General features: G+C 45.6%; 1 long non-coding RNA gene across 1 annotated transcript; it reads left to right on the top strand.

The window, feature by feature from the left end:
* The first annotated feature begins 903 nt into the window (after window positions 1-903).
* On the top strand, window positions 904-17,290 carry LOC308461232. The gene is made up of 3 exons (XR_013978841.1): window positions 904-1,098; window positions 9,965-10,199; window positions 13,835-17,290. It is a non-coding gene; the product is annotated as an uncharacterized lncRNA (long non-coding RNA).
* Window positions 17,291-20,732: the final 3,442 nt, after the last annotated feature.

The following is a 20,732-nucleotide window of genomic DNA, read 5'->3' as shown; positions in this document are numbered from 1 at the left end:
TGGGAGATCAATTGGGTATCAGATTAGCTTTTGGTTAGAGTACAGGTGTCCCTACCCCTCTGCAAAAGCAAAGTGTTTCACCTTTTTTTGAATACATTTTATTAGAGTTTATAAAGAGAGACAAAATTTAATACTGAATATCTTCCCCCCCCAACATTAAATAGAATTAAAACACATTGAAATAGGGGGAAAGAAAAAGGAGGACGAAGAGAAAAAGAGAAACGATACGAAGAAAGAGATAGAAAAGAACTTAAAAGAGAGAATAGAAAAGATAAAACACAGAAATTAAAGAACTTCTGATTCTTCATTTATCTGCTATATATAAACATTAGTCACTTCGTCCTCTAAAACATAACATCCAACAAAACCACTTTCCATAAACCAACCTTATCAGAGTGTTTTCACCTTTTCAAGGAGAAATGTCTGTGGCGACCCTAAGTTAACATTCTTTGGAATGCTTGGCTTTTAATAATTATTTAATAATTATTTTAACCATGCCATGTCGTTTCATTCTGTCTTGTGTATGGCTTTTGCTATGGCCTCCGCTACCCCCAAATAAATAGCTTGCCTCCATATCCATTGTCATTATTCATTGCCTACCCAAAATCCCAGGGGTGAGTGACAGCATTAAAACACCATGTTTAAAATAAAATAAAATAAAATAAAATAAAATAAAATAAAATAAAATAAAATAAAATAAAATAAAATAAAATAAAATAAAATAAAATCTGGAGCCTGGAGTTTACAGGCAGAGGCACCCCTGGGCCTCCTCCCCACCCCCTGCCCTTGTGAGGACACAGCTTAACCCGCCCTGCCCTTCACACACCCCCCCCCTTGGCTCCCCCTCCCCAGCTGCTGTTTCCTGTTTACCAGCTGAAGCGGGAGCCTTTCATCAGTGGGTTTCTGAGCTCACTTCCCCCCCAACAGGAAGCCCTGCAGGACACGGCTTCCCGCCACACCCCATCCCGCCACCCCGGGGTGGGGTAGAGGGCAGAGGAGCTCGGGGCGGGCGGGGAAGCGGACTTTAAAGGGCTGAGCCTCGCAGCCTTGCTTGCCATGCGGGAGAAGCTCTGCCAAAGGCTGGAGGAGGCGGGAAGGGTAAGAGGAGCTGGAGGGGAGGAGTGGGCTGGGGGGCTTTGCGGGTGGGCTGGGGGGCTTGGACGGGCTGCTTTCCCCTCTTGCCCAGGACGTTGGGTGGGGGGTGTCCCCTCCATGGTGCCTTCAGTTCTCTCTCTGCCTTCTGAGAAGTAAAACCTGTTGCTGTGCTCGAGGAAACTTCCTTCCCTGATTGAAAAGGTGCTCTAGGGTCAGTCAAGACAACCAAATGAATTGGACTCCTTGGCAGGTTTTGAAGAAGCATACACAGATTTATCGATTGTTAACATAGCAGACGGATAATACAAGGATTTATACAGTTTTACAGTATGCAGAGAATAATATGTGTTAAGAAATCAGAGAGAGGAGCTGAGGGAAGTCGGGGGAGGGGAAGGGAGGGTTTGATGGGGAGGTGGAAAAAAAAGGGGGAAGTAATGAATATGATATGTTTTGATATATATCTTTTGTTTATTAATTTTCCAATTTGTTTTGATATTTTGTTATATTGAAATTGTTAATAAAAAACTTTTTTAAAAGGGGCTCCAGGGTTGCACCTTTGCAGCAGCACCTTATTACCCCAGTGGGGCTCACTGCCAGGGAAAGCTTGCACAGCCTTTAAATCAGGGTTTCCCAAACTTGGGTCTCTCTCCAGTTGTTGTTTTGGATTGCAGTTCCTAGCATCCCCAACGACTGATACCGAACATGGAATTTCAAATTCTGCAAAAGGCTCCTCAAAGCCAGGCAGCTGGGTGAATGCTGGAAGTCACATTTTCATTTTCAGATGGTCAGGCATAATCCACTCCAGTTTTGGGCTTTGGGGTGTGGCTGTCCAGCCCTTTCCTACTGCACAGGAGCGTAAGAAATTGCCTTATACAGTGGTACCTCGGGTTAAGTAGTTAATTCGTTCCGGAGGTCCGTACTTAACCTGAAACTGTTCTTAACCTGAAGCACCACTTTAGCTAATGGGGCCTCCCGCTGCTACCGCACCGCTGGAGCCCGATTTCTGTTCTCATCCTGAAGCAAAGTTCTTAACCTGAAGCACTATTTCTGGGTTAACGGAGTCTGTAACCTGATGCGTATGTAACCTGAAGCATATGTAACCTGAGGTACCACTGTACTCATTCAGACCATGATTGGTCCACCTAACTCAGTATATGACCAATACATTCACTGGCAGCAGTTCTCCAGGAATTCAGGCAAGAGTCTTTCTGAGCTACAGCTTCAGAACAGAACTGCACTAGTGCTTTTGCTTTCTGCCATTTGAGCTCTGTGGGCATCAACCTTGATCTTGCCATTACTGGTGGGTGAAGGAGCTTTGCCAGCGAGTGGGCTTCCCCTTCCACTCTGGCTCCAGCTTTTCCCTTTGCTCTGGCAAATGCCGAAGCACAGAGCAGCTCTGTGCATGTCTTGCGGCTTGCACAGCTGCAAATAAGCCCTGGAATGGGAGCCTCTCATGCACCAGAAGAAGCATTCTGTAATGTCTGGACGCTTATGCCACAGGACTCTGTTGTCTGCCTCCTATGCAAGCACAATATATTATTTGCACAAATGTACTCAATACATTTATGTATTTTTTGGACTGCAATTCCTAGCATCCCCAACGACTGGTCCTGCTAGCCAGGGATAATGGGAGTTGTAGTTCAAAAAGCAACTGGAGACCCCAGTTTGGGAAACCCTGGACTAGATCCTTCTCTTTGGACACCAGACATTTAGAGCACATCTGTTGCCCATTTAGCTTCCCACCTACCCACCCCAAAGAATTCTGGGAACTGTTTGCTGGGGTTTCTGGGAAATGTAGTGCTGCAGTCCCCGGGTTCTGTGGGGGAAGACGTCTGCTTGAGGTGTATGTTTCCGTTTACGTTGTCGGTGTAACAAGCAGCTCCACAGTATTGGGGTGGTGGTGGTCCTCCAGCAGTTTTGGGACTACAGTTCCTATCATCCCTAACCACTGGTCCTGCAAGCTAGGGATGATGGGAGTTGTAGTCCAAAAACAGCTGGAGACCCAAGTTTGGAAAACCCTGCTCTGCATTCGAATTGTGCTGCCCTTCCTTGCGACTCCCTTGAACTGCGATGTAAAGATTGGGAGCTGCAGTGATGATTGCCCCCTGTCTAGGACCTGAGCCATAGATGATGGCTAACGTTGCCACCTTTCGCCTCAGGCCTTGCTCCCGTGTCTCTGACGGCAGCCTGATGTACCAAAACCTATCAGGTATCGTTTCCCCCAATACTCTTCTCTTTACCCTGTGAAAAGGGTTGCTTGCTAAATTACTGTTGAAGGCACCAGACCTACTCTGCTGTGATGTCTGTTGTGCGATTTTGAGCCAATCGCAAACTTTCAGCCTAGTCCGCCTCACAGGGTTGTGGTGAGGATGGAATTGGTGGGGAGAGCCATGTATGCCCTGTTTAGGGAAGTTTTTTAATATTGATGCTGTATTGTTTTTAACACTTGATTGGAAGCCACCCAGAGTGGCTGGGGAGACTCAGCCAAATGGGCAGGGTATAAATAATAAATTATTATTATTATTATAGTATGCCCCGCTCCCTGAGCTTGTTTAAGGAAGGCTGGGATGTAGATGTAATATTCGATGGCTCGATGGACTTATTTTCAGACCATCTTCTGGGCTTACAAGCTAGCTGACATAGCATAAAAACACAATTCAAAAGAAAACTAGATGATTTCCTTGTCAGCAGTACAAAAAAAAAAAATCAATTGAAAATGCAGGGCAGTTAACGAAATAAAACAGCAGTATAGATTCCGGCAGCTGAAAAATAATGTTCACATAAATTTACCTAAAAGGACACCCCACCCCCCATTTCCTTCCTGGTGTAGGAGATCTAAGAATTTACTAGATGCTGCAGATTTTGAAATATTTAAAAAGCATAGGTCTCGGAGACATATCTGGATGGACCACTAAGCAACTAGATGGATCCCCAAAAACAGTGTGTTCTCTAATTGCTGGAGAAATGCAGACAGGTTTGCCAAATTCTGGTTGGGATAGTTCTGCCAGGTATTTCTCACGCAGCTTGCTCTATAGCAACAGAGACGACTCATTTAGAAACCTGTTTCTTCAACATGGTAAATTGCCGAGCCACATTAAAAAGAGAGAGAGAGAGAGAGAGAGAGAGAGATTGAGAGAGAAAATCATCGCTTAACATCCAGCAATCGTTGTGCTGAGCACCCCACTTCCTCAAGAGCTAGGAAGTTCAAAGTCGGTTTCCTTGCAAGGGGAGAGTGCTGAATGCCTGTAGGGTTTTTGTGGTACATAGGTGAGGGAGCAGAGAATAGCAGCAGGCAGGCAGGCTGCCTTGGTCCTGACGCAGCATCAGTCCTTAAGTCGCCATCTAGCCAGTGTGGTATAGTGGTTAAGAGCGGTGGACTCGTAATCTGGTGAACCGGGTTTGATTCCCTGCTCCTCCACATGCAGCTGCTGGGTGACCTTGGGCCAGTCACACTTCTCTGAAGTCTCTCAGCCCCACTCACCTCACAGAGTGTTTGTTGTGGGGGAGGAAGGGAAAGGAGAATGTTAGCCGCTTTGAGACTCCTTCGGGTAGTGATAAAGCGGGATATCAAATCCAAACTCCTCTTCTAGCTTCAAAACTCTTGTGCTCTTTCCCCTTTCCATCCCCAAATAATCAGTTCCATTTCTCTCCCCCAAAATAGGTGGGTATAATTTTAGACTGGGATGGGGACTGGGTGGATTTGATTTTAATCAAATAGATTTAAATCACTAGTCAGTAAGACTTGATTTAAATCATTTTTTTTACAGAAAGATTCATTCTTGCTGGTATAATCTTAATATTTCCAACCAGATAAAGGTTTCATTTTTGGAATAATAAATTTTCAGAGTAGTTTTTACTTTTATATCAAAAATTACTGATTTGGTTATACTATTAGAAAAACATAGACAGATAATTATGAAATTATGGTTAGGTTTAATAAGTTAACTGTTTATATTTGGACAACTTTTCTGCTGTACTTTATTGGAAGGAGAAGAATAATCATTTCCTTAATAACAATTTAAACAATTTATTTAACTAAAACAATAACAATATAGCATATGTTTGTTAACTGATGTGGTTAAACTTTTTTAAAAAACAACAACAGCAAAACTTAGACTGAGTTTTAGCACATATGAAAAACTTAAAACAAATCCTTATTTCCTGATTAATAGCCTTTGGACTATAATGTAACTTAAATAGATAACTATCTTTAGAAAGCATTTTATTTTAAAAATCCGATTTAAATAAAAAAAACTTATTTAAATTTTTAAAAAATCCTGAATCTCTCTTTCCCCCAGTTTGTTTTACTTTTTAAAAAGCATCTGCCCCCCCCATTCTATTTTCCTGCTCTAAATCACTCCCCTCCATGATCTATTATCCTCACAGAGGGAAATGATGTAAGAATGATACAGGTTCCTGTATAATTTGTGTGTTTGTTCAGTATTAATTACCCCTAGCAAGGCTAATACCAGGTTTAGGAGTGTAATTCATTTCAGGAAAATTGTGGGTGGGGTGGGGTGGGAAGAGGTTAATACCCCCTTCTCCAGTATCGCTGCTTTGATTGAAATAAGAAAAGTTTTGGTTTTTCGTTTTGAAGCTCCCATCAACCCCAGCAGGCAAGGCCAGGAATTATGGGAGTTGTAGTTCAGCCACACCTGGAGGGCCCGTTGTTTCCCACGCCTGTTAGAGCTCATCCTGGCTCCATCTCTTTAGGCCCTGTATCTCCGACTAATCCCTACCTTGTCCCATTTTATCCTTTCCCTTCCTTTTGAGTGCAGGCTGCTCCACATCATACAACCTCCCAGGGATGCGTTGCATGTCTCCGTTGACTGGGAGCAGGGGTGGGAAAGAGACCAACATGAGTAGCTGCCGCAAGACTGGGGCTGGTGCAAATTCTGTGGCAAGGATAAAATTCTAGTGGTGGTGGTGTTTTCTTCTTTAAACGGCATGGGAAGGGCCTTATTATCTGCAACCAACCAAGGAATAATTCCCAGTCTACTCATGGGCAACAAAAGTCAAGTTATCCCTTGCTGGAGCAGCTTAGTGTAGGAACCATAGAAGTGCACCTGACTTCTTTGCTTTGTTCACCTTCCTGTGCTCTCTTTAGGGAGTGTGTGTGTCTTCTTCTTTGGCGATCCCTCGTAGCCGAGTAAGATTGTCTTCCATAAACACAGTTTTAGCAATGAGTCTCTAAGTGACTGTAAGTGACAGGCCAATTCTGGATCCACACGTCCTTCCACAGTGGGGACATTGGTTTCCAGGCGAGAGTTGATCACAGTGTGGATTTGCCAAGCGTGCCTTCCTCTTAGCACGTTTCTCCCTTGTGTCCTGAGTTCGAGTGTCTACAAAGCCCACGACACCTTTGGTAAAGGCTGTTCTCCAACTGGAGCACTCGCAAGCCAGTGTTTCCCAGTTGCCAGTGTTTATACTACTTTTTTTTTTTAGATTTGCCTTGAGACAGTCTTTAAACCTCTTTTGTTGACCACCAGCATTACGCTTTCATTAGCGGAGAACTTGTTCTTGGACTACAATTCCCATCATGCTGGCTGGGGCTAATGGGAGTTGGAGTCCAGCAACAAGTGAAGGGCAATGCCCTCCCCATCCCACATCCGTATCTGCCTAGTGTCTCCATCTCTGTCCAACCTTTCCTGTCTCTTCCTTGCTCTCTCTCACCTGCATCCTTAGCATCTCCAACATCAGGCATAGGCACACTCGGCCCTCCAGATGTTTTGGGACTACAACTCCCATCATCCCTAGATAACAGGACCAGTGGTCAGGGATGATGGGAATTGTAGTCTCAAAACATCTGGAGGGCCGAGTGTGCCTATCCCTGTCCTAAGGTAAAGGTAAAGGGACCCCTGACCATTAGGTCCAGTTGTGGCCGACTCTGGGGTTGCGGCGCTCATCTCGCTTTATTGGCCGAGGGAGCCGGTGTACAGCTTCCTGGTCATGTGGCCAGCATGACTAAGCCGCTTCTGGCGAACCAGAGCAGCGCACGGAAATGCCATTTACCTTCCCGCTGGAGTGGTACCTATTTATCTACTTACACTTTGATGTGCTTTCAAACTGCTAGGTTGGCAGGAGCAGGGACCGAGGAACGGGAGCTCACCCCGTCGCAGGGATTCGAACTGCCGACCTTCTGATCGGCAAGGCCCTAGGCTCTGTGGTTTGACCCACAGCGCCACCCACGTGCCTGTCCTAGATTCTAGCAAATACAATATCTGGCAATAACTTCAAACCGGAGGGCTGGCTTGGAACACAATGATGGCGTGTCTTGTACAAATCCACACTGTGTGCATCAGTCTGTATTGATTTGAAATCGGCAGAGCAAACTAGCTTCTGGGGTCTGACGCAGAGGAGATGCTGAAGTCCTGTGACTGGGCCTCCTGACTTTCTTTTTTTCACTTTGAACTGATGTTGGGGAGCTTCCATTTTGATTGGAGCCACCCTTTTCACCCCTAAGTGGCTGTTAAACTTGCAGTAGAACTAGGGGAGGCATGCCCATATACTCCTCCAATCATTGGAGTTGTGTGGCTTGGGGGAGAGGGAGAGGGGATAGCTCAGCTGGTTAGAGCATGCTGCTGATAACGCCATGGTTGCAGGTTCGACTCCCGTATGGGACAGCGTCATATTCCTGCATTTCAGGGGCTTGGACTAGATGAATCTCAGGGTCCCTTCCAACTCTACAATTTCTGTGAAATGCAGTGGGGAAGGGTTGTCATCCATCCCACCCAATCACCCACCCCTGTCTTCCTTTTCCTGTTGGTCCTCACAACACTTCGAGGTCAGGTCTGTTCTGCCCCTGGCCAGCCAAGCATGTGTGTTTAAGCAAATGGTGCTCTGTGGTTGAGGTTGGGGGAAGGAGGCAAATAACAATTGTTCAGGGCCCTGCTGCACAACCTGTGTTTGCAACACACAAATACACACACACACACACACACACACACAGACATTTTGCTTACACCTTGTGTGCATTGCTAAAAATAAGCTGTGGGGAGCCGCAAAGCGTGGAGGAAGGGCAGATTAGCACATTGCTATCTTCCCCATCTTCAACAATGGTTGTGTATGCGAGAGAGAGAGAAATTGAGAGACACAGAGAGAGGCAGCCAGCCAGCCAAAGTCTTCCATCTTGTCGCTAACCTCTGAATCGGAGAGTTGAAAGGGTGCGTTTGCAAGAAACCCAGAAGCAGGGTATGTCCCAACTGTCCAAAAAGCACATCTATCTGCCTTGCATGCAGAAGGCCTCGGGTTCAATCCCTGGTATCTCCAGGTAGGGCTGGGAGGGACCCATGTCTGAAACCTGCATTGCAGAGGGTTGACCAGATGACCCCCGTGGTCCCTTCCAATTCTGCAGTTCTAGGATACCGAACTTGGGCGAATGTAGTGAATAGACTAGGATTAGTTCAGTCTTAGCGCCGCAGTGCTTGGCCTTATTTTGCATTCTGTTTAGGGTTTCCCAAACTTGGGCTGCCAGCTGTTTTGGGACTACAACTCCCATCATCCCTAGCTATCAGGACCAGCGGTTAGGGATGATGGGATTTGTAGTCCCAAAACAGCTGGTGGCCCAAGTTTGGGAAACCCTGGTTTAGACCTTCTGCCTGCTTCCCCTCTACTGAAGTGTGTATGTTTGGCAACCTCAGGAAACACTGTCTTGGGCACCCCTCCTTCCTCACAAGCTGGAGCCCTGCAGCATATCAAAGGCGCCACCTTGGCTCTCCCTGTCCTGTCCGTCCTCCATGCTATGCAAAATTTTATAAACCTCCTTTCCCCTCGGCCTGCCCAAACTTAAAAGCTCCAACCAATTGCTGCCACTGGCTTGCATCCAATTCCCGACCCATTTTGGCTGTGGGGCTGGACCCAGAGGGTCCCATGTACAGGGTGAATGCCAGTGCAGATCCATGCCATGAGTACAGGGTTCCTAGCTCAGTCGCAGAGTACATGCGATGCATGCGGAAGACCCCCAGCTCAACTCCCTGGCAGTGTGGTATAGTGGGCAGAGCGTTTGGATTAGGACCAGGGAGATCTAGGTTCAGACCCCCACTTGGTCGTCATACTTGCTAGGTAGCCTCGGGCCTGACCCTGTCTCTCAGCCCGACCTCCCTCACAGGGTTGTTGTGAGGATTAAATGCAACAAAAGGGACATAGCTGTCAACGTTTCCCTTTTTTTAAAGGGAAATTCCCTTATTCCGAATAGGATTCTTTGCAAGAAAAGGGAAAAGTTGACAGCTATGAAAAGGGATGGTGGTGGAAGAAGCGTGTATGCACCCTGACCTCCTCAGAGGATCATGGGGTAATAGTAATAATAACAACAACAAATAAATCTCCATTTAAGAGGGACAGATAGCAAGTGATGGGCAGAACTGTGCCCATAGAACTGTGGAGTTGGAAGGGACCCTCAGGATCATCCAGTCCAACCCCCTGCAATGCAGAAATCTTTTGCCCAAGATGGGGCTCGAACCCACAACCTTGAGATTAAACTCTGCTTCAGAGTCTACCCTCCATGCCCATTGTCCATGCTGGCTGGTGCTGATGGGAGTTGGAGTCCATCAACGACTTTGGCTACCCTTGGTTTAGGCAGTCCAAGACTTGGGACCTGTGTGCATAGAACTATTATGCTTGCAAAGCATTTTCTTACATGCGCCTGCAAATAGCCACAGCGGTGCGGTGCAGCATAGCGGCTGAGACTGAGCTGAGGAGACCTCATTTCAAATCTCACCTCTGCCGCAAGCTCACTAGAGGCAAGCCTTCGGATCTATTTGTGTACATGCGCGACCGTTTCTAATGCGGGACGGAAAGTGGTTGTTGTTTTTTTCAAACCAAACCTCGAATTTACATGCTAGCCAATGCAGCCTTTGCCTTTGCATTATAGGCGGAGGGCTGGGAATGCAAGAATTTATTTCGGTGCTGCACCTCTAAGCTGAATAGCTCAGAAAGGATTTCCTAAATTGTGAGAGCCGATCAGTTCCCAAATGGGATTTGCAGCATCTTCATCTTCGCAAGGCTAACCTGCCAGAGATGATTTCGAGCTGGGGCTATCCTGCCTCCCAGCAGAGTTCTGGACTTAAGCCTGTCTCTTTGGGAGAGCACTTAACTTCCCTGTGAGCGTAAGTATTTGTTGTCGTATTTCTTGAACAGCAAAGTGCATTACAACTAGAGCTGTCACGTGCGGTTGGCTGATTTCACTGGTGTTATCAATGCAAAACATGTTTATCGACCAAAGGGTTGCCCCCAATTAACCAGACAGCAGATTTTTTTGTTCTGTTTCCCCCCCTAAAATTGTTTTACAGCGGTGCTTATTAAAAACTGCAGATGGCAGGAAACCTCTTTAAAAGGAAGCAATTTGTCCTTTCTGTTAAATCAGGGGAATATGTGGAAAATAAGCCACTGGAATCCTATAGCCACTTAACCTGGGGGTAAGTCCCACTGAACTCGATGGAACTTGCTTCTGAGTAGATAAATCGCAGATTGCACTGTCATTAAATACGTACAGCACAATCCTATGCATGTTTACTCAGAGTCCTGTTGAATTCAGCCAACTTATTCCTAGATTAAGTGTGTATTTGACCGCAGCCTTCAACTCCTACAATTAATCAATTTTAATTTGTTTTAATTGGGTTTTAACCTGTAAGCTGTTACATGGTAGAACCGGAGGGAGGGGGGATGACTCATTTTAAATACAATAAATACAGTGAATTTCTTGGACTGGAGCATGACTTTACAGGAAATTCTTATGGTTGCAGGAAGACCTGCTTTGTAAAATCCTGGTGCTCCCCCCCTCCCCACATCCTTTTTCTGTTTAAAAATGGGATGTTTTGAGTTTTTATATCCTGGTCCCGTTTGGCAAACTCCCATCAAGGCTGGAATCCTTTCCCCCATCTGGCAGAAAGACAAAGTTTTTCTGCGTATGGCTATGAGGAAAATGACCCGTTATCTTCTGCAAGAGAGACACTCTGCCCCTCCCTCGCAAGAAAATCCCATATATAGTACCAGCATCCACCTATATCCTACAGTACCATGAACTACAGAAATTTGGTCTGTTCCTTCTGTCTTAGGCTGCTTCTAGACAACCTGGTTGTGTTTTTTTTTGGGGGGGGTGCCATTCTGATTCATTTGCATCGAGGTCAAAGTGTTATCCCACCTTTTCCAGTGCATCTTCCCATCCCTTGCTTATTGCAAAACCAATCTTTTGGGGTATTAGGTTTACTGAGCAAGACTCCCAAACAACTATAATTGCACAGCCTAAGATTGCCGGCATTTGACTGAATCCTAGCCAGAAACAGCTCTTAAATTTCAAGAGAGCCACTAATATCTTTTTCAAAAAAACAAAAACCGCAAAGCTGTTACTATGGGCAAAGCTCTTTGTTTTTATGCTAAGTTATTTTAGCCTCCTTTTTGGTTTTATGGGCCAATATGAATTGTCTTAATTTCATCTGCTTTTGTTTTTACTGTAATTTGAACTGGTTTATTTCTATTAAATATATTTAATAACTTTTTGAATCTTATTGAATACATATACAGTTTCATGTTCCTTTGGGCAGCAGAGCATTCTAGGGTGCAGGACCAGTTTCTTGCAGGGAAGAAATCTTCATGATTTTTAAGCATTTAAGCACCAGCATTTTAAAAAAACCTGTTTAATTTTTGCCTGGGCATTTAACAGTTGTTAAAAAAACCCACAAACTTAATTGAAGCATGTTGTTCTTAATCTGACTTTTTGGATCCTTTACTAATTTGTGTGGTTTATTTTTAAATGTTCATTAGCTTTGGTTATTTTGTTGTGATTTTATTCTGTGAACCTGCCCTGATTATTCTGTGAACCACCGTGGGGTCTTATGAACGGCGGTATATAAATTTAATTAATAATAGTAATAATCAGGACTCAGCAGAACTCAGCTCCAGCACCTCTCAGTTGAGCTCCATTGCTATCATAAGAGAACAAGGGAGGTGTTCATGGTGAGTTCTGGCACCTCTTTCTCTAGAAAAATAGCACTAATAATAACAATAATGTTCTTTTAAGAAACCGTGACCTGCCTTGCAGCACCACACGCAAGAAGCATAATAAGCAATATATAGGCAAACAGCTTCCAACCCAAAGTGGCGACTGCAGCAGCACTCCTAGCGCACGATATTAAAAAATAAAGCAGAATCGCAGAGCTGCTTTCTCTTTCTTCTTGCCAAATTTATAACTCACAAACTTCCTTTCAGTTCCTCCACCTTGAAGGTAGATGGTGCTTCGGTTATCTTCCAAACTGGGTGCTGTTGTTTTTTGAAAAAAATCAAAAAACAAAAGCCTCGCCTGATATGCTCTTAGTAGCCCCAAAGGAAACACCTGGTGCTCGCAGCCAAGTGCCAGGTTACACAGAGATCTAGAGATAGAGACAGTTTTGCATAACTGCACACTCTCTCTCGCTCTCTTGTACACACACTCTTTAAGATTTGAATTGCGGTGTGAGCCCTTCAGGAGATTTTGGATCAAGGAGGGTTTCGGCTGAAGATCTCCCAAACACTTATTCTCCTCTCATTCCCCGCCTGGTCCATCTCCTTCGCCCAGAATCCTCTTGGAATAACAAAGTTGGCCCTCAGAGCCAAATTTAAATGCCTTTGTGGCGAAACGATCCGACCTCATACAGAAACCTTGCGGTTTCCCCCTCAGTGTTACCCATATTACATCTGTGCCAGGTTCATCACACTTCGCTGACCTTTGGTGAAGGCCTTCGGTGGAGAAAACCCAGCCGTCCTTTTAATAGAGGTTAGGTAACACGTGTGTGGTGGTCATCTGAATGAGTGGTTCAGATGAAGTCCAGAAGCGGCTTGACCCTGGTCAGCCGGTGACCCTCACGCCTGAGTGAGGATTTGAATCCAGGCCTCTCCAGTCCTAGGTCCAATACTGTAAGCCAAGACTGGCCCCAAATACCTGAAAGACCAACTCCCAATACAGACCCCCGTAAGGTGCTAAGATCGATAGAGGGGTCTCCCTTGGTTGTCCCACCACCCTCAGAAACTCGGGGTGGCAGCAGCAAGCCTGGGAGAGAGCCTTCTCTGTGGCAATCCTCCCAAAAGAGGTGTGCCTGGCTTCTCCACTGCACAACCTTTCAGCAAATGCTGAAGACACACCTCTTTAACCTGGCTTTAGATATTTAGGACCCACCTTATTTCTGTGATTGTAAATTGTTTTGAACTCTTTTAATATGGTGTTTTATCGGTTGTAACCTGCCCTGGGACCTTAGGGTGAAGAGCCGGTAATAATAATAATAATAATAATAATAATAATAGACCCTCCACATGCTCAAAACACAAAAAAATTATTTCCAGTAGCACCTTAGAGACCAACTAAGTTTGTTATTGGTATGAGCTTTTGTGTGCATGCACCCTTCTTCAGATACCTTCTTCAGATGCATGCACACAAAAGCTCATACCAATAACAAACTTAGTTGGTCTCTAAGGTGCTACTGGAAGGAATTTGTTTGTTTGTTTCGACTACGGCAGACCAACACAGCTACCTACCTGTAACTAGAGCTATGGAAGCCTCCACATGCTGTTGGACTCCCATCAGCCCCAGCCAGCATTAGGGACAGAGGGAGTTGTAGTCCAACAACATTTGGAGGGCCACGGGATTGTTGGCATTTGAAGAGTGCTTGCCATTTTCTGCCTCTTCCGTTTTGCCCTTGCAGCTACTCTCTTGCAGCCCAGACTTTGCTAACCACACTCAACTCTTCTCTCTCTTTTTATAAACCCCCTACAGCTCATTACACTCGGACGGACATCTCTTCCCACCCACTGCACAAGGAAGGGAGTGTGCAAAACTCTCGCCCCCCTCTCTCCCAACCCTTGTACCAGTGCCAAATGTGTCCCCCCACTGGTACAGAGGATGGAAGGGAGGGTGGTGCAGAGACACAGTCCTTTTTGGAGTCTTCCCTCCCCAACTCTGATGACAGCTCTAAGCCAGCATCTTCCAGCACCATCTTCCCTTCAACCAGCTCTGAAAGCCAGGCGGACTCATCATCTCCCTGCGCTCACTCATAACCACTGGCTCTGCTGATGGGGTTACCAACGTGTCATTCTCAGACATCTTTAGAGCCTATCAAGGCCTCCTGCCCTTCTCTTGGAGAGTTGCCTATTTTGTTTTTTTGTTTTGCCTTCTGGATTTTTGTGGGGGAAAGGGGTATAGGAGCCTTGCCTATTTTTTATTTGCATTGGCACTTTTTCTTCTGTGAAATTTTGTGGTACCCATGACAGGTAATGCGATTTCCAGATGTGACCCCCTCCCCACTCTGAGCAAAAAATGATGATGATAATAATAATAATAATAATAATAATAATAATAATAGGTACCTTGCCTGCTAAGCCCAGCCTTAGCCAAAGGAAACCATCTCTTCCTAGCTTCACACAAATTCTTCTTCTGAGGGCCTTCTCGGTAGTGGCGCCCGCCCTGTGGAACGCCCTCCCTTCAGATGTGAAGGAAATAAGTAGCTGTCTTATCTTTAAAAGACATCTGAAGGCAGCCCTGTTTAGGGAAGTTTTTGATATTTAATGCTGTATTGTTTTTAACACTCAATTGGAAGCCATCCAGAGTGGCTGGGGAAATTCAGCCAGATGGGCAGGGTATAAATAAATTAACAACAACAACAACAATTAATAATATTATTATTGGCTGGCCAAATTAAAAATTGTTCTTGACATGATCGGAAGGATTGTCATTTTTTTGCAGACTGGTTTTGGGAGGGAGAAGTGGAGCGGCGCTGGGGACTCTAGCAGGATATGAAACACAATCACAGACCACATCTGGATCTTGCCATTTAAAGCGCTATGGTGCCACTTTTAGCCGTTATGGCTTCCCCCAAGGAATCCTGGGAACTATAGATTGTTAAGCATGCTGAGAGCTTATTAGGAGGCTCCTTTTTCTCTCAAAGAGGTACCATTTCTAGTGTGGCATAGGCATCAATCCCTCTTCCCGGGGAATGCTAGTAATAGTAGCTCTTTGAGGGGAATAGTGTGGCCTAGCAGCTCTCAGCAGCCTTAACAGATGACTGTTCCCAGAATCCTTTGGGGGGCAGCCATGATTGTTAAAAGAGGTATAACAGTGCAGATGCAACTGGGGTTAGAGAGAGGGCAGTGAGTAACTAGGAATGGGGCGACTGGAGAAAGTGTTTGTGACAGCCTGTTTTGTTAGTGGCTGCAAGTGTGCGGCAGGGTGGGAGAAGCGCACTCTCTCTATGGGGGAAGCTGGAGGGGAAATGCAGCCAGGCATAAAACCAGGAGTGTGGGATGGGGAAAAGGGGACTGCAAGACGGCAAGGTAGAAGAGCCGTCCAAGACATTTCGCCGCCTGAGGCGGAAAAACCGAACTGCGCCACCTACAAAGTCAAGGTGCCTCGTACTCAAGGCCAGCCAAGTCATTTTGGCGGCTGAGGCAGAAGACGTCTCGCACGCCTCTCTGGCAGTAAAAAAATCAACAACAATAAAATTAAATAAACAGAACAATTTTCTGCCCTTTCATGACACTCAAGTCAGCTTCTTGAGGAGAACCAGTGCCTTTTTAAAAAAAAATATATTAAAATTTAGGGGTACTCTCATTTTGACTCAAGAAAATCACCATTTGATAGTTCAAATCAGGAAAAATAAATACAGCAAATGGACAAAAGTACAACGATTCACAAAAATTTTAGTGATACGCATACTCTTGTGTCACCCCAGAAATAAAGCACTGAGAAGAACAGATGTAAAGGATTGTGTGTGTGTGAGCAGGGAAAGAAAGGTTTTATTATGCAAACTCTGGATTAAGTGGGTTGGGGATACGCTTTTCTCTCTCGTTATTCTTAGGGCTCAAGGTTGCCCAGCGGCATGGCTTGGCCACCGATTCAGGACTACTTCACCACACAGAAACATTTCTTCGCAAAATGCATCATTTGGGGTCGGGGTAACTTCCCACAACTGCACATCTCCCACAATCCATTGCCATTGGCCCTGCTTGCTGGGGCTGATGGGAGTTGAAGTCCAGCCAACACCTCGGAGGCCACAGCTTCCTCATCCCCGATTGGTGGAATTCAAGAAGCGGCGATGGCCACTGGCCTATGTGGCTTTAAAAGTGGTTGGGCAAATTCATGAAGGAAAAGGCTACTGGCGGCTCTTGGCCATGATGGTTAAATGAAGCCTCCATGTTTATAGAGGCAGTGTGGAGCTGAATCCCAGGGCATCGGGGCCGAGGAGTATTTATGATTTTATTTTTCGAACAGATTTTAGCCATCCTCCCATCTACACCAGCAGTGGGGCACCTGTGGCCTTCCAGGTGTTTTTGGACTTGCAACTTGCCTCAGCCGCAGCCAACCATCACCAGTCTTAAGGAATGATGGGAGTTGTTGCCTAGCAACCTTGGGGGGGGGGTCACACGGTCCCCACCCCTGCTCTATGAAAAACAAGTGGAGCAGACTGAAGAACAGCTTTAATATGAAAATGCCTGGTTAATTAAATAAAATCTGACCCGGCTCCGAAATGATTGTAGCGTTGGCGCCAGTCGTACTCTTAGCGGACATCATTCTGCAAATGCTGGCAGGGCGGTCACTCTCAAAAAGCAGAATAATATGCAGGATTTGCCAGTCCCTTTGGCATGATCCTGTGCTTTGGGGGAAGTTTCCATCCTAATGGGACTGTGGTCCCAACTGTGGGATAAAAACTGCCACTGGGTTTCAATGGTCTCTGCATTTTGGCTCAAAGCATTGCAGTCCCCCCACGTCCCTATGCATCTCTGAGGCCTGTTTACCTTTCCGTTCCATGCTGACAAGCCCCTATGAACTCTTCCTAGCAGCCTCCATTTCCACTTCTCTAAATAGCAGCCCTGCTCCAAGCACATTGTGGCTGTTCTAACTTAGGCTCCCTTGCTGCTGCTTGTTTTTTTAGTCACAGTCATCCTCTGCTGCCAATGGGGATGGGGGAGGAACTGGGTTCAGTTCTCATTTAAAGGAAAAAGCCACAGATTCATACTTGCTGAAACAAAAACGTGAACCAAAATATAGTTCGCCTTCAAAATTCAGAGTTTGCTATTCAATAAATGCATAGAAAAATGAAGTGTGTGTGTTTGTGTTCATGTGAAAATGACATACAAAAATGCATTTTTTAAGTAAACTGTTTTGCAGAAATGTGTTATGTTAGGCAGAACAAAAATGTGGATATTAGGAGAAATTCACACCAGGAGGATTTAATTTTTTTAAAAAATAATGCAAAGTGATGTGGAAGTGGGGAGGACTTGAATTTAAAGATCGGAAAAAATGAGAAACACAAAACAATCGAAATTGTCAGCACATTTAGCATCACTGGGTGACATAGAAGTTAGAGGCCCCTGTGCTCTAGGAAAACTTAAATTAGTCTGTGGAGAGGCTATATTAACCATTAATGTATTAAGAATATGCTTGAAATGATACCACAAATTAAAGTCTTTTTTTGTGTGGAGATGTGTATAACTACAGACTTGTACCCAGTTATTGTCATTAAAAGTTTTATTATTTTGGAAAATAACGTTTTTATTAATTAAAACCTTTGGTGGGGGAAATGTGCCATGGCACAGTGGTGCGTTTTTGAATTTCAGGAGCTCATCCTGACAGCTCCCAGTGCTAGGCAGGCACCCCAAATCCGAAAATCCAGGTAGCTGTGTTGATTACCCACATCTGGAAGAGAAGTGCCATCTAGATGTTGAACTCCAGCTGCCTTCAGTGCCAGTGATCAGGGCTGATGGGAACTGTAGTCCAGCAGCACCAGGAGGGCACCATATTGGCAGCCTCCCGTACATAGCCCAGCACCCACTGTGATTATTATCTGCAGGGCTGCAGTCCTATGCAGTTTCCTGGGTGTAAGCCGCACATCTCACTGATGCTAGCAACCTCTGACTATGAAGATTTGGCTTATTGCAAGACACATTGAACTTTAAAGGAATATATTCAGCCAGCTGAAATTCAACATTTAGTATTTAATTTAGGATCGGGGAGCCAGTTACCCTCCCATTGTTGCTGGACTGCCACACTCATTATCCACTTCATTGGCCATGCCAGCTCCGGCTGATGAGATCGAGCCCAGCAGTTTGAGCCCTCCCCCCCCCCGTTTAATTAGAAATGCTAACAATCTTGCAAAGGAGCTGCGGGTGGCACTGTGGTCTAAACCACTAAGCCTCTTGGGCTTGCCAATCAGAAGGCTGGCAGTTCGAATCCCCGCAACGGGATGAGCTCTGTCCCAGCTCCTGCCAGCCTAGCAGTTTGAAAGCACGCCAGTGCAAGTAGATAAATAGGTACTGCTGTGGCGGGAAGGCAAACGGCGTTTCCATGCACTCTGGTTTCTGTCACGGTGTTCTGTTGTGCCAGAAGCGGTTTAGTCATGCTGGCCACATGACCTGAAAAGCTGACTGCGGATAAAGATGAGCACCGCAACCCCAGTCGTCCACGACTGGACTTAACCGTCAGGGGTCCCTTTACCTTTAAGGTGAAGAAGGAGCCCCTTTGAATAAAAGAAAAGAGCTATCCAACCTCTGCTTATCCCTGCCAGCCCAGCCCCACTTCCTGGATGCTAATCTGTCACAATCAATAATGAAACCTGAAAGTCTCATTATCAACTCATTCATTAGCCACAGAAAGGAGGAGGATACCTCAATTAAACTCCCGAGTTTTCCTGCTATGAAAAGAAGACCTCTTTTGGGCTACCCTCTACATGACACTACTAGAAAGCTAGGGAAAGCCTACACCTGCTTTTACACAGGTGTTAAAGGGGAGAACATCTGCCCTGCACCCCTTTTATCGCATCTGATCGCCCAGATCTTGCTTTGGCAGTTCACAGCAGATGTGCACACGCACCCCTCCCCCGGACCGTGTTTCAATTTGGGCCCTCAGAAACGGAAAAATGCCACAGTGCCATAGAGAGAGCACAATGTTAATTCCTCCTCCTCTTCAGCTTAATGTCTGGGCCTCATGCCCACTGAGACATTCCCAGTACCTGCCAGATTGTACAGCGGTACCTCGGATTATGAACTTAATTAGTTCCAGAGGTCCGTTCTTAACCTGAAACTGTTCTTAACCTGAAGCACCACTTTAGCTAATGGGGCCTCCGGCTGCTGCTGCGCCGCTGGAGCCGGATTTCTGTTCTTATCCTGAAGCAAAGTTCTTAACCTGAAGCACTATTTCTGGGTTAGCGGAGTGTGTAACCTGAAGCATATGTAACCTGAAGCGTATGTAACCCGAGGCACCACTGTATATGGATAGGTTGTGCAGGGGTGGGGTGGGGATGCATGCACTCTGTACACACACAGGAGCACATTGATGCTGTGTTATTCACTCATGTTTTTCCAGTCCTGGCACTAAGCTCACAGGTCCCAAAGTAAAGAGCTCAGCTAAACTGCAGGTGGGCTTTTGCCCTTGCAAACAAACGGGCACCCTCTTTTCATGTCTGTCATTTTGCTTTGATCTCTTGTAACGTGCTGCCACCCAGTGGCCTTCCTGGCAAATTGCACCAGGTAATTCAGAGGTGGATCACAACATAACCTTTCCTTGCCTCTCATTCTGTCCTGCTGACCGTTGCTTGGTAAGCGCCACAGTTACTTTCCATAAGCAGACCTTTCTCCTTTCCCCAGGCCAGCTCCGTTAGGACTATTGCTCACTTCCTAGCCTCAGTATTACCTTGGATGGAGATGGAATGGTCTTGATCTATGTAGCTAGGAGGGAATGGTTGACGAACATTTACTTATTTATTGTATCTATGTTGCACCTTTCTTTCAAGGAGCTCAAGGTGGGATACCTAGTTCTCTCCCTCCCCATTTTGTCCTGTGAGGTTGGTCTTGCTAAAAGACCATGGCTGGTCCAAGGTCACCCAGGTACCTTCGCCGCTGAGCAGGAAAAGCAGAATAAGTTTTGAGTTACACAAATCCCTGCTTTTATCAAACTCAAGAAGCTTAAAGATACTTTTGTGTGAATATCTGAGTTCTAGTGGAGGGCTGGAGTAACACTGGAACTTCTTGCTATGGTATTTAGAACTGATCAAAAGGTCTAAGAGAATCGGGGTGGGGTGTTCCTAACTTTTTGGCTTCTTGTGAAGCATAGGAGCTTAAAGAGTTTGCGAGACGGGTTTCATTTTTTCTTAAAAGGAACTCTGGACATCTTTGGCCAGCAACTGCTATCTATGGTAGCTGAATACAGCTGTGAAAAAGCTGGTCTCCATGCTGAGGATCCTTCGGAAAGGGGTTGCAAATAAAACTGTTGATACCATAACGTCTCTATACCAATCCATGGTGTGCCCACACTTGGAATGCCGTGTAATTTTCTGGCTGCTGCACCTCAAAAGGGTATATTGCAGAACTGGGAAAGGTTCGTAAAAGAGCTATCAAAGGTTACAAAAGTTTTGTCCCACCATTTGAGCATCTCATTCATTTTGGAGGCTGCAGCAGCCCCTAGTGGACAAGGACCCACAGCCACCAAACAGAGTTACAGTGGTACCTCAGGTTACATACGCTTCAGGTTACAGACTCCGCTAACCGAGAAATAGTGCTTCAGGTTAAGAACTTTGCTTCAGGATGAGAACAGAAATTGTGCTCCGGCAGCGCGGAGGCCCCATTAGCTAAAGTGGTGCTTCAGGTTAAGAACAGTTTCAGGCTAAGACCTCTGGATCGAATTA

Source organism: Podarcis pityusensis (genome assembly GCF_964106645.2).
Source record: "Podarcis pityusensis genome assembly, chromosome: 13".
In the NCBI taxonomy this organism is placed as follows: domain Eukaryota; kingdom Metazoa; phylum Chordata; class Lepidosauria; order Squamata; family Lacertidae; genus Podarcis; species Podarcis pityusensis.
Note: the sequence above shows the minus strand (reverse complement) of the source record. Positions and strands in the feature narration are given on the sequence as shown.